Below are 15000 nucleotides of genomic sequence, written 5' to 3' on the forward strand. Positions count from 1 at the left end.
TGTACAATTTCCCATTCCTCGAGCGTCTCCCTTGAAACTAAAGGGTAAGAGGCAAAAAGAAAAGAAAAATAATAATAATAATAATAATAATAAAAATAAATAAATAAATGAATTAGATAAATAGATAAATAGATAAAAAATAAATAAATAAATAAATAAATAAATAAATAAATAAATAAAAATAAAACAAAACAAAATAGAATAATATAAAATAAAGTAAAATAAAAGAAGATAGAATAGAATAAAATAAAATAAAATAAGACAAAATAAAATAAGATAAAATAAAATAAAATAAAATAAAATAAAATAAATAGATGAATAAAAGAAAAACGATAAACAAATAAAAAATAGATACGTACATAAATGAAAAAAGAATAGAATTGTTTCTCAAAGGGTTCATTCTCCGAATATGAAACGTTTAGAGGCAAAAAGATAATTGTTTCTCTAAAGATCCCTTCCCTAGTTTGTTGCCTTTATATGAACGGCAAGTGGGCTAACCTCATTTCTTTTTATGGCGGCGCAATCATTAATGAGCTGACCCGCATTCCCTAAAGAACATAAGAATGAAGGAGACTGCAAGAGACCATAAGGCTTACACTAGGCAGTTCCATGTCCATGACCATCTGTCATCCTCATATATAAAATTGTCTAACCGTTTCTTAAAACGGGCAATAGTGTCTGTTCTATTCGTTGACCACCCTAAACCAGTTTTTACCTCTGTGTTCGAATCCTGCAATTTTTCCCGATTCCCAGAAGAGACCGTTTGTTACCTGCCCCCTAATATCCCCCTAAAGTGCGTCATAGGGCAAAGATGACGGCTCCGGCCGTAGATACTCAGTGCCTCCTGGCGTATGACGCTCCTCACGTCCATCTGACAGAGATGTTCATCGTGAGAAAAATATAATATTTGATGATGTCTAAGCTAAATGCTGAGAAACAGATTTTCATTTTCATTTACTTATTATTTTATTTATCTATTTATTTTTTATTTGTTTGATTATCTAGTTATGCATTTATCTATTCATTAATTCGTTTACTTATTAATTTTTTGTTTTTTATTTTTTTCTGTTCGTGTATCTGTTTGATTTTATTAGTTTCTTAGTCTTTATTTATTATTTATCTACTTATCTGGTTATATGTTTATTCATTTATCTATTTACTTGTTTATATAAACATCTATTCATTGAATTAATCCTTATATATATATATATCAATTTATTCATTTGTTTGATTATTTAGTTGTTCATATCTTTATTTATGCATATTTATACATTTATTTGTTTATTCATATATTCATTTATTCACGTATTTGTTTATCTAATCATTTAAGTATCTATGTATTTTACCTAATTATTTACTTATTAATTTATTTATCTATAATTCATTTATTACAGTGGTCAAGTAAAATGCTATGCACACGCATTCTGAAATTACAATTGTATTCTTAACCATGATTTGCAAGGGCGTGAGCGCGAATCAAAATTACTTTTTAATCTATAATGGAATTGAATATAACATAATCACCAAAGTAATATTCAGTGTTAAGTGTAATATAATTGTTCGCGCACACTTCACATTTCAAATCATCAGCAGAGTACAGAATTTATTTTATTCTATTTATTCTATTATATATACAGTATATATATATATATATATATATATATATATATATATATATATACATATATATATATATATATGTATATATATATTGTATATATATATATATATATATATATACATATATATATATATTTTTTTTTTTTTTAGTTTGAGTTTGAGTTTGAGTTTGAAAGAAGCAGCGTTGCCACATTTACTAACAGGAGCGTTGTAAGTCACGTCGCCTCATGCAGATGTGGCAGAGATGGTCGGGAAACTTGTTTGACGCCCAAGGTTGGTCGTGCAAAGAATACACCCGGATACTGTGATTATTGTTATTGTTGTTGTTGTTGTTATGAAATGTAGTTTACCACCGCTTCTATCCCTGTGGGTAGTCTCGCGCCTTTGTAGTGCGTTATGAAGATGTTGTTCTTGTACTTGTTCTTGTTCTTGTTTTTGTTCTTGTTCTTTCTCTTTCTCTTTCTCTCTCTCTTTCCCTTTCTCTTTCTCTTTCTCTTATTCTCGTTCTTGTTCTTGTTCTCGTTCTCGTTCTCGTTCTTGTTCTCGTGCTTGTTTTTGCTCTTGTTCTTTCTCTTATTATTGCTTATATTCTTATTCTTGGGCTCTTTCTCGTTCTTGTTCCTGCCCTTGTTCTCGTCCTTGTTCTTGTTCTTGTCTTTGTTCTTCTTCTTCTTCTTCTTCTTCTTCTTCTTCTTCTTCTTCTTCTTCTTCTTCTTCTTCTTCTTCTTCTTCTTCTTCTTCTTCTTCTTCTTCTTCTTCATCTTTCTTTCTCTTCTTCTTCTTTCTCTTCTTCTTCTTCTTCTTCTTCCCCTTTTTCTTCTTCTTCTTCTTCTTCTTCTTCTTCTTCTTCTTCTTCTTCTTCTTCTTCTTCTTCTTCTTCTTCTTCTTCTTCTTCTTCTTCTTCTTCTTTCTCTTGTTGTTGTTGTTGTTGTTGTTGTTATTGTTGTTGTTGTTGTTGTTGTTGTTGTTGTTGTTGTTGTTGTTGCTGTAGTTGTCGTCGTCGTCTTGTTGTTGTTGTTGTCGTCGTCGTCGTCGTTGTTGTTATTGTTGTTGTTGTTGTTGTGAAATACAGTTTACCAGCGCTTCTATCTTTATGGACAATCTCGGACCACTGTCCGCCGTCAATCGAATAGTGAAGAATTTATTTCCTTTATACATAAACAATACACTAATGTATGAATGCGTTAATGTATTAGTGGATCTTATACTTGTAGGCGTAACGTATGCGGCAGTTTTCAATATAGTAAATAGATGTTGTTTAAGTTTGTTTTGTAAACTCCAGTTCATTAGATGAGGTCCAGGTTATGACCCACTAGCAAGTTTTATGTTCCGAGATCACTGTATAGATTTGGACCATGGTTTTCTGATGTTTGTACGAATAAGTAGAAGAAGAAGAGGAAGAAAAAGAGGAAGAAGAGGAAGAAGAAGAAGAAGAAGAAGAAGAAGAAGAAGAAGAAGAAGAAGAAGAAGAAGAAGAAGAAGAAGAAGAAGAAGAAGAAGAAGAAGATCCTGAAGAAGAAGAAGAAGAAGAAGAAGAAGAAGAAGAAGAAGAAGAAGAAGAAGAAGAAGAAGAAGAAGAAGAAGAAGAAGAAGAAGAAGAAGAAGAAGAAGAAGAAGAAGAAGATCCTGAGGAAGAAGAAGATCCTGAAGAAGAAGAAGAAGAAGAAGAAGAAGATCCTGAAGAAGGAGAAGATCCTGAAGAAGAAGAAGAAGAAGAAGAAAGATCCTAAAGAAGAAGAAGAAGAAGATCCTGAAGAAGAAAAAGAGGAAGAAGAAGAAGAAGAAGATCCTGAGGAAGAAGAAGATCCTGAAGAAGAAGAAGAAGAAGAAGAAGAAGAAGATCCTGAAGAAGAAGAAGAAGAAGAAGAAGAAGAAGAAAGTGATGAGCCTACACCAGGAGGCCCTGAGTATTTGAGGCCGAAGCCGTCACCTTTGTTCTATGACGCGCTTTGGGGACTGTTGGGGTCAGATAACCAAAAGCCACTGATGGGAATGGGAGAGGATTGTAAGATTCGAACCTGCAATCAGGAGGATGAGAAGATGATTGACCTAATATGTGTGTGTGTGTGTGTGTGTGTGTGTGTGTGTGTGTGTGTGTGTGTGTGTGTGTGTGTGTGTGTGTGTGTGTGTGTGTGTGTGTGTGTATGTTTGTAAGCCTGGATACATATGCGTGCACACACGCGCGCACACACATACACACACGCACACACACACACACACACACACACACACACACACACACACACACACACACACACACACACACACACACACACACACACACACACACACACACACACACACACACAACACACACACAACACACACACACACACACACACACACACACACACACACACACACACACACACACACACACACACACACACACACACACACACACACACACACACACACACACGCACACGCTCACACAGGCACACACATACATATCAACCTGTTCGGCAGTACTGTGTAGAATCCTTCGTTCTCGGCAGGAAGCCTGAGGGAAGAATCGAGGGCTAAGGGCGTTTCGCTTCCCCCTCCTGCTCTTCCTCCTCCTCCTCCTCCTCCTCCTCCTCCTCCTCCTCCTCCTCCTCCTCCTCCTTCTCCTCCTCGTCCTCCTCCTCCTCCTCGTCCTCCTCCCCCCGTCCTCCTGCTACTCCTCCCCCTCTCCTCCCCCTCTCCTCCTCCCCCTCTCCTCCTCCCCCTCTCCTCCTCCCCTTCTCCTCCTCCCCATTCCTCCTCGTTCTCCTCCTCCTCCTCAGGGGGGCATAGCTCGCCCTCGCAGTCCAGGCATACCAGGGCGTGTCTGGATGAATACACAGATAGCTTTAGTGGAAGGGCAGAGTGTGTATGTGGTAGGAAGGCGTTGGGCTGACTGTTTCGTGTATGTGTTATGTATAAGTAAATATCCATGTGTATATCTATATGTATATATAGTGGTATATGTATATGTATATGTATATGTATATGTATATATATATATATATATATATATATATATATATGTATATATATATATATAGGTATATATATAGGTATAGGTATATGTATACGTATATGTATATGTATATGTATATGTATATGTGTATATGTATATGTATATGTATATGTATATGTATATGTATATGTATATGTATATGTATATGTAGACTTATATGTACATGAATATGTATATTTGTACGTACATGTATGTATACATGCATGTATCACTTTATTCTTCCTGGTAGGCTCAGTCAGTCAGACGGGTCAACATTTCTCTCCTTTGTATTCTCTGAAAGATTTGTTTCAGTTCTTCTTATTTCATTGTCGTCAAGACTTCCTTAAACTCCACCCTTCCACTTCTTCCACCTGTTCCACGAATCCTTGTGCTCTCTGGCCTCCAAATCCACTTCCTCCTTTCTAGTTTTTTTTCTTTCTCTTTGATATTTTCGAAGAGACAAATTTGCCTTAGTTATGCTTTCTCTATTCTGTTCTTGTGCTCTGATGGCGTAGTCGGTAGCATGCTGGTCTCGAAGTCGTCGGGTTGTGGATTCGAATCCCGCACTCCGATTCCCAGTATTGACTGTTACCTGCCCTAGCAGTGTAAGCACCTTGGGCAAAGGTGACGGCTTCGGACGCAGCTACTCAGCACCTCCTGGTGTAGGCTCCTTACTACCCCCTATACTGCTTTTGACTGTTATCGTTCTTGTACAGCATTTCCTCGTCTGTGATTCTGTGTCTCCTACGTCTGTTTACTTTTGATTTCTGGCTTCTCGTTCCTGCTACTCTCTACCCAACTCCATTGGCTCTCAGGACTACGATCCGATCTTCGCTTTCACTGTCCTTCTCGAGACAGACCCGTCTCACGCTATCTCCTTCCAGTTTTGCAGGTTCGCTGTGGTTAATACCCTACCTCAGCCAATGGCGAGTGATGCGTATCATTCCTGGGCTCATATTTAGGCAAACGCGTGGATAGATTCAGTCAAAATGATCAGCCTCGTTCTTTGCAGCTCGAAACAAAACAGTCTCATTAAAATATATATATATATATATATATATATATATATATAATAATAATAATAATAATAATGATAATGATAAATAAATGATAGAAATAAGATAAAAATAATGAATGCTCTAGACAATCGTTTGACGATCATCAATGAGCCATGAACGGTCATTGTTGAGCGGTAATGGCACAGAGTAAACCGTATCTTAATGCGGACAACGTCATTGACTTTAACAAGGGTGACGCAAACAAGGTCATCATATTAAGACAACAGGGCAGGACTTGGAAGTAATTTATTTATATTGAACAAATTTAGATTTGATAAGGAAATAGGCAAGATTTGGTTTACTTATAGGGTGGTCAACGAATGGAATAGACTTAGTAACCATGTAGTGAGCGTTGAAACTATCGGTTGTTTTAAGAAACTGTTAGACAACTTTATGGAGGGGGATGACAGGTGTTAATGGACATGGAACTGCCTAGTGTAGGCTTTATGGTTTCTTGCAATCTCCTTCATTCTTATGTTCTTATTCCATCACTTCATCAGTATCCAGGTCTTCCAATGGGGTGGCTACTCCTGATTTCAATCCCTCTGACGCCATTTTGTGGCCATTTTGTTGGTTCCATCTTGGCACAGTCACCGGCCCACTTTGTTCTTCTTCTCGTAATTGTCGACAAACCTCTTGTTCAATCTCTTGATATAGCTTAGTGTTCAGTATTCAGGTCTTTATTCATATTGATACTAAAACTGGATCAAATATTATTTTCGTTGTCTCTTTCAGAAAATTTTCATCATCAAGAATTGGATATAAGGTACTCATTTCCATATTGTACTTTACTCTTGTTTCTGCCCATTTTTTCTTTTGTTGTTGTCTTCATTCGTAGTGATGATGCAACACAGATATTCTACAATATGTTTTCTCTACTATGTAGTGTTTCTTTCTTTTTGAAGTATTTACACACACACACACACACACACACACACACACACACACACACACACACACACACACACACACACACACACACACACACAACTATAAGGGACCCGGAGATCAACACATGGATTTCCGTGAATTATTTAAGAATTCAAAATAAATTCAAATATTAACCCATCAGGTTTTCGTATGGGTCGCAAAACTACAACAAAGGCAGAGTGACCCTTTCCTCCTTTCTTCTGAAAATAGAATGGATTTAATCTAAGTCTGTCTTGCCAAGTGTAATGAATAAATCGAGAAGGTAAGGCACAAACCACTTCTTTTCCGGATCGAAAATGCACAGGTAAAAATGAGCGCGCATTTTTGGACCTTCGCTCGTCACAGGGCCTTCTGTTTTTCTTCTTCCTTCCTTCCTTACGTTCCTAAGCGAGACGTTCGTACTCTACTCCACTTGAACGTGTTGGACTAGTGATTCACAAACTTTCATATACGACGCCGTTTGGCTTCAAGAGGACCCGCATGCCCCAACCTTTCTTCTGCATTTACATGAAATTATACATATTTTTCTATTATATATTTTCTCTTTATACTTTACCCATTCATATTCCTTCAATTTATATCCTTTCTATTTACATCTTAACAGAAAACGGGTTTGGGTGAGTGATAGAATTATATTTTGCATACATGTAACGGTAGATATTTGTTCTAGGAATGATAATTCTTATTAAGCAATGATTTTTGAACAGAGGATTTTACGCCCCCTTTGCACCCTCCTCACGCCTTCCTGGGAGTGGGGTCGGGGGTGGGCGCTCCCTAGTTTTTGTTTTGCTATCTGTCTGTTTGATTCTCATTTATTATTAGTTATATGGCTATTATCATTTACTATTTACCTGTTTGTTTATTATTCAACTATACCTATACATTTATTTATGTATTTTATTTGTTATTTACATTATTATAGTTTTTATTTATTCATTTATCATTATGATTTTTTTTTTTTTTTTCATCCGACCTAGATATGAACCAAAAGGTCTCCTGTCGGCATGCTTCGCCTTTTTCGCATCCGACCTAGATATGGACCAAAAGGTCTCCTGTCGGCATGCTCCTCCTTTGTAAACCTTTGTAATCCTTGTGTTCCACATAGATTCAAAAAAAGATCTACACTCCAAAATCTCGTGGTAATGAGCAAATGCTTAGAGATATTTTTCAATATTGGAGTGGTCTCCATCCATGTTAATGTTCTAAAAATTAGGTGACCTATTTATCAGTGAAAACACTCAAACGTTGCTATAGTTAGCAAAATTCATAAAAGAAACTATTTCTTTAAAGATGCTTCCTAGCAAATACTTGTTTAACATGTTCCTATATTTTTTGTGCTTGCTACCAACCAAAACGAGCTAAATTCATGGGAGAAATTGTCCATTTATGTTAGGTTGTTTTTGTGTGCGAGTGTATTTTTTATGCATGCGTATTTGTTGATATCGGAAATATGTTGTATTATGTGACCAGTATATACTCTCATACACGCTGGGGGTCGCCAAAACTGAATAAACTTTTTTTTACAAAAATTAGGTTAAAGAGCAGCTAAGTGTAGGGGTGTGTGACCAGCGTTTCTCAACCTTTTTAACCTTGCGTAACCTTTAGAATAAATTCCATGTTTCAAGGAACCTTTGCGTAAGAAAAAACGCATATACCATATCTTTCTCATTCTATTTTCATCGTAATAATAGGTTAGATAGGATGATGTCTATATTACATTATTACAGTAACCAAGAATATGTCGTCCGCGTTTAATTATATTACGTATATGAAATTAAATAAAGATTCAAAAGTGCATCAGCTTATCTCACTTATTCTCGCGGAACCCTTAGGGACCTTTTGCGGAACCTTAGGGTTCCGGGGGACCTTGGTTGGGAAACGTCTAGATTTTCCGCCTTTTGCTCCGCGTCATTGCTCCTTACCATTCCTTACCTTTAACCCATTCAACTCCGATGACAAGATGTCTTGTCATTTGGTCAAATAAAACAAAAAAATCATAAAACACCAAAATGTTTGATCAAACACCAGAAAAATATGACGTCAATCCTCGCTTCGCTGCGAGCGAAGCGAGGATTGATGTCATATTTTTCTGGTGTTTGATCAAACATTTTGGTGTTTTATGATTTTTTTGTTTTATTTGACCAAATGACAAGACATCTTGTCATCGGAGTTGAATGGGTTAACATCCAGCTTAACGTCGCGAACTCCTCCTGTCAGGGGGCTAAAACGGTGCCCTTTACAGACGACACTGTAGCGTGGAATTTATACCCTGCCCTTGGTCCAACTCACTAGCGTTGCTCTAAACTGCTCGGCCAGCGAGCCTCCATCTTTATACATACACAATTATCCGTTTGGAGCAGGTGTCTTCTTATGATTTTTTTTCCTTCCCTCACTTTCCCTTAAACCCAGTTCTTCTGCATTTCCTCAACCTCTTCACCGTTTATGGTTGTGTGGTTACTAGTACCAGAGCTGGGCGCGTTACCGTCGGACAGGTAGTGCGTTACCGCCGTGCAGGTAGTGTGTTACCGAAATATATATATATATATATATATATATATATATATATATATATATATATATATATATATATATATATATGTATATATATATGTATATATATATATATATGTATACATATACGCATTGTACATGCATATATACATACATATATATATATATATATACATATATATATATATATATATATATATATATATATATATATGTATATAATACTCATTGACGAAAATGTACCACAATTTTTTTGGTAACGCACTACCTGTCCGGCGATAACGCGCCCAGCTCTTTAATTACCACTAGCTTTCTGGAAAATACACACCATTCATTTGGAGTAAAAGGCCTTTTGTTTCTTTGTTCAAACCGATATAGGACTTTATTAACATCTCTATAGCTCAGAATCACTCTGCGATTGGAGATTAATTCCCACTCAACAAAGAATGGTGATCAATTTCAATTTCTACTATCTATCCATTTCTCTTGCTTTCTCCTCAACCACCGACACGACGCAACAAACGAAGCGTTTATACTTGCGGCGAAGGTCGAGGGTGAGGCGGTTTGAACCCTGCCACCGGCGAAGTTGAACCAAGGGTATGGATCATTAAATTCCACGCTATAAAGTCACCTGTGAGGGGCACTGTCCGAGCCTCCCGATAGGGGGAGTTTGTGACGTTAAATCATATCACATTATCATCAACATGACTTAACATCTGCGCTGGATATTTCCGCCAAAATGGTCAAACTTATGGCTCCTTTCACACGTATTGTCTTTTCACCGTTCGCCGTCCACGACACGACGCCGTGCTCTCGAAAAACCATGGGTGTCTATGGACGCGTTCACACGTCACGACCATGTGTGAAAGCGTCCATAGACACCCATAGTTATTTGAGAACACGACGCCGTGTCGTGAAAAGCGCACGGCGAAAAGTCGATACGTGTGAAACAAGCCTAAGAGTTACCGTTGGTGGTTATCTGGGGAACGCGGGTCTCCTACAAGAGAGACTTGGGGCAACAGATGAATTGGTTCTTAGAAGTGCAGCGCTAAAGGGTTATTTGAGAGTACGACGTCGTGTCGTGCACGGCGGACTTCGAAAAATCAATACGTGTGAATCGATCCTAAGGTTTCTCTTTGACTCCTACTTACGTTCTTTGGTATTTCCTCCAGCGCTGTCCTGTGTTCGTGTCAGATATCAGTTGCGTGAATCAATGCGGTGCCCAGGTCCTTCATCTCGGCATAAACCTATTTCTGATCTCCCACAGATATCGCGACTGCCACCTTCCTTATCTATCTAAGCATGAAAGGCAAAGGTGGCGACATCTACCGCAGTGTAATATCTTTACCTTATGTCTTCTACTCATCGTTTCTGTCTTTTTATTAACTCTTTTCCTCTTTACGTATTCCTTTCCACCTTGATGTCGGTCTTCCAGGCCTTCTCATGCCATCCACTTTTGAAACTTTTAATTTTTTTTCCATGTTAAAGATATATTTAGATGTATGAATCTTTATGTTCTAATACCATATACACTAGGTTAGTGGTTCTTGGGCCCTGTTCACACTAGCGATTTGAACCGCGGCTATTCAGTTACAATGTAAGTCAATGGAGGCATTCACACACAACCGCACATTTTTTCTTTGACTACGCGGTACCACCACGGTTTCCGCGCGGTTCAAACCGCTAGTGTGGACAGAGCTTATCCTAAATTCATAACAGACCCAAGAGAGTGTCGAAATCCACTTCAGCGGATGCTGGAAAAGTCTGTTTCTTGCAGCACTGTACTATCTGTAGTCTGGAAAACCAGATGTTTGGGGGTTGGACTACCTACAGGGAATACTGAGGTCGGAGAAGGATAAGAAATATTCACTTGATAAATGTAAAACGTAGATATTGTCAAGGTTTCTCCAATCTGATTTGTTGAAAAAAAAATTATATTTTAAAAGAAGTACTAGGATTATAGATAGTTATATCTATATGTATATATATATACCTAGAGCCTTTTTTCCTTTTTATAAGGGAGGTAGCAATATTTTGATACCATATGATATTAAGACAACAGAATAGGACTCGTAGTAATGGATATGAATTGAACAAATCTAGATCTAAGAAGGAAATAGATAAGAAATTGTTTACCAATAGAGTGGTCAACGAATGGAATAGACTTAGGAACCATGTGGTGAACACTGAAACTATCGGTTGTTTTAAGAAAAGGGGATGACAAGTGGTAATGGACATGTAACTGCCAAGTGTAGGCCTTATGGTCTCTTGCAGTCTCCTTTATTCTTATGTTCTTTGATATTTTTGCAATGAACTTCCGCTATCACACTTGCTAATTGCTTATACATGCTTCACATTGAGCTGATTTTCCTCAAATGATGTGAATTTCAATGGCTTGAAGATGACTTTCTTTACAGCATTCTAGACTTCCATAAGAAAATATCAATAGTGTATTTAAGGTTCGTATAAATTTAACTTCTTATAGTGTCATTTAGCTTCTCAGTGATTTTGACATTTGGAAATTGGAGAAAAGATTGTAACCGATGTCGTCGTTTGTTCTCAAACAAACTCACAAAAGTTTACGGTAATTGGCCCAGTGTGAAGCAGCGTGACCTTTACGTCTTTCTTGTCAGCTTGGCTGGCTTGACATTGACGGAACCCCTCGAGTCTTAACTAAGACTTAGAAACTTGGAGGCACGACAGTTCGGCACGGGGCGGCAGTTCTGGCTTGTTCAGGCAGAAATCTCATTATTGGCTCCTTTTCCTCTTCTTCTTTTCGTGGTTCTTTCTAAACGATTAAAGATTTTTCTTTTCTTTTTCTTCGTTTGTTTCACTTCTGGAAGGGAAATATTGATTCGGCATTCGTTGGTGCGAAGTAAATGGATTAAACCCGTTGAACCCGGCCATATGCTTCATAGTCTACTTCTCTCCCATGTTTTTGTTTAACATGCATTATGTACATATACATATACATGTTTGAATATACATATACGTATACATGCATGCACATATACACACATACATATACATATACATATACATATACATACACATATACATATACATATATACATATACATATACATATACATATACATATACATATACATATGCATATACATATATATTTTCAACCACAATTCACTTTTAATTCCATGCCATCGTAGTCGAGACTGACGAAGAGTTTGATGAAAGCATATACGTGGAAATTGATACGTGGTCAAGCCAAGGACTTAAACTCAGCTCGGACGTAACAAAGTGTCAGTGACTTTGCCCATTGCGCTATTAAGAGAGATATAAGTTGAACACAGCTTTCTTATATTTGTATGCCTGAGATACATACACATAAACGAATTTTCGCGTTCAACCCACCTCCACCATGATAGTGCAATCTGTAGTATGTACACGTGAGAAAGTTTATACATACACTGAATGGTCGCCGTTAAACAAATTAAAATCTTTTCAACCACAGTTCACTTTTGATTCCATGCCATCGCAGTCGAAGCTGACGAGGAGCTCGATAGAAGCATATATGTGGAAATTAATACGTGGTCAAGCCAAGGACTTCGAGCTGAGTTCGAGTCCTTGGTTTTACCACGTATCAATTTCCACATATATACTTCTATCGAGCTCCTCGTTAGTCTCGACTGCGATGGCATGGAATCAAAAGTGAATTGTGGTTAGAAATGTTTTAATCTGGTTACTGGGGACCATTCAGTGTATGTAAACACACACACACACACACACACATATATATATATTTATATATATATATATATATATATGTATATATATATATATATATATATATATATATATATATATATATATATATATATACATATACATACCTACACATACATAAACATATTATTAGAATGAAAAACACCCTTTATTATTACGAAAAAATGCTACAAACGCTACGGCGTCTCAAAGAAATAATATGGTAAAACAATTCTAATATTCAAGAAGAGAACTGAGTGCCACTCTTCTCATATTGATATAACACTGCACGCCTCTCTTCTAATACTGATATATCATTGACACGTGGAGCTTCTGCCGTGACAATAATCTCAAAAGAGAAACGATAGAAGAAACGACTGTTGTTGGTTCACGCTTCGACAAGAAAAGGTCAAGAATTTTGGAAATCTTTCAAGTAAAAGAAAAAATATTCCTATGATCAACAAACACACGAGCGACCGAGCTCTTGGGCGTAAAAGTGGCTGCAGACTACGCTAGCATGCTACTTGCTTTTATTCTTCGTTTGAGTAGAAACGACTTCGGTAACGATTTTTTATCCCAAATTTTCAAATGTCAAATTACTCTTCGTGTTATAGAGTGAAGGACTAAATAAGAGAAGTTAAACCTAGAATACGAATGTTAGACACATCATCGAGATATTCTTACGAAAGTCTAAAATATTGCAACCGAAGTCGTTTCTACTCTAACGAAGTAACAAAAGCAAGTAGCATGCTATCGAGAAATGCCTAGTGTGCCATCATGTATCACCTCGACAGCCACGGGCCGACTCACTGCTGTATATGACCTCTTATAACATTATGTGACGTCACACACCGTGACCTTTAGTGACCTTACATGACATCACACCACATAGCCTGTCCCAACCTTACTTAACACTTAACTAATGTGATACCTCGTAAAAGAGATTCTTTTAATATTCATATCCAGGTTAATTGAATTGTTCTGTTTAATTTGACACCTGATGATGAAAAAAGACTTCTGTATTAGCACTAATGTTCATCTCCACGGATAAGCCTCTGAACCTTCATCTTCTGTCAGGTCTCAGAGTTGATTGGAAGCATCGAAAACGGAAGGAAGTAGCTTGATAACGCATTACCAATTGTCCCTATTAATGAAAAAGGAAAAAGAAGAAGAGGGAAAAGAAAAGAAGAAGAAGAGAAGTAGTTGAGGAATGAAGAGAATAAGGATAAAAGAGAAACAAGAAGAATAGAAATAGAGAAAAAAAGAAATTGGATGGTAGACGAAGAAAATGTACATGGGGGAGATTAGAAGTAGAGTGAAAAGGAGAACGAGAAGAAGAAGATGAAAATAAAAAGAAGAAGAAAAGAAAGAGAAGAAGAAGTGGAAGAAAAAAAAAGATGAAAAATAGAAGGAGAGGAAAGGGAAGAAGTCAAAGAAGAGGGGAAAGGATATGAAAAAGTAAAAGAATGCAAAAAGAAAAAAAGAGAAAAACTAAAATGAAGAAGTAGGAATAGAAAAAAAGTCCAGAAATAGGAAGAAGAAAAAGAAAGAAGAAGGAAGAGGAGACGAAAAAGTAAAAAACGGAAAATAAAAATAAAAAGAATGAAATGAACAAGTAGGAACATATAAACAAAAAAAGAAGAAGAAAGAAATTTGAAGAGGAAGAAGAAGAGGAAGGAGAAGACAGAACCAACAGCCTCAGTGAACTAAGAGAATTTAAACCTAGAACACGAATGTTATACACATTGTTGAGATCTTCTTACGGAATTCTAGAATATTGTAACCGAAGTCATTTCTAGTTCAAATGCAGTAGCAAAAGCAAGTAGCATGCTAGGCTAGTGTGCCACCATCTTAAACATTCTGCTTTACACGAGGTGGGAGATGTTGATGATTAAGAAAATGATAATAAAAATGAACAAATAAAAAGGACCAGCATAGGGAGAAAAGGTCGTTGACTTTCGTCTATGGTATATTTTCTTATTAGAAATGTCTTTATATACATTCATACGTGTGTACATACATACGTGCATACCTACCTACACATATACATACATACATACATACATACATACAGACATACATACATACATACACACATACATACACACATACATACATACATACATATGTACATACATACATACATACATACATACATACATACATACATACATA

At 36.8% G+C, this 15000-nt stretch overlaps 1 protein-coding gene across 1 annotated transcript in view; it reads left to right on the forward strand.

The window, feature by feature from the left end:
• Positions 1-15000, forward strand: part of LOC143024488 (uncharacterized) — a 247459-nt gene that overhangs the window by 63647 nt on the left and 168812 nt on the right. The window lies entirely within an intron of this gene.

The sequence above is a fragment of the Oratosquilla oratoria genome, chromosome 4 (genome assembly GCF_046742065.1).
Source record: "Oratosquilla oratoria isolate Oo_2021 chromosome 4, ASM4674206v1, whole genome shotgun sequence".
NCBI classification, from domain to species: domain Eukaryota; kingdom Metazoa; phylum Arthropoda; class Malacostraca; order Stomatopoda; family Squillidae; genus Oratosquilla; species Oratosquilla oratoria.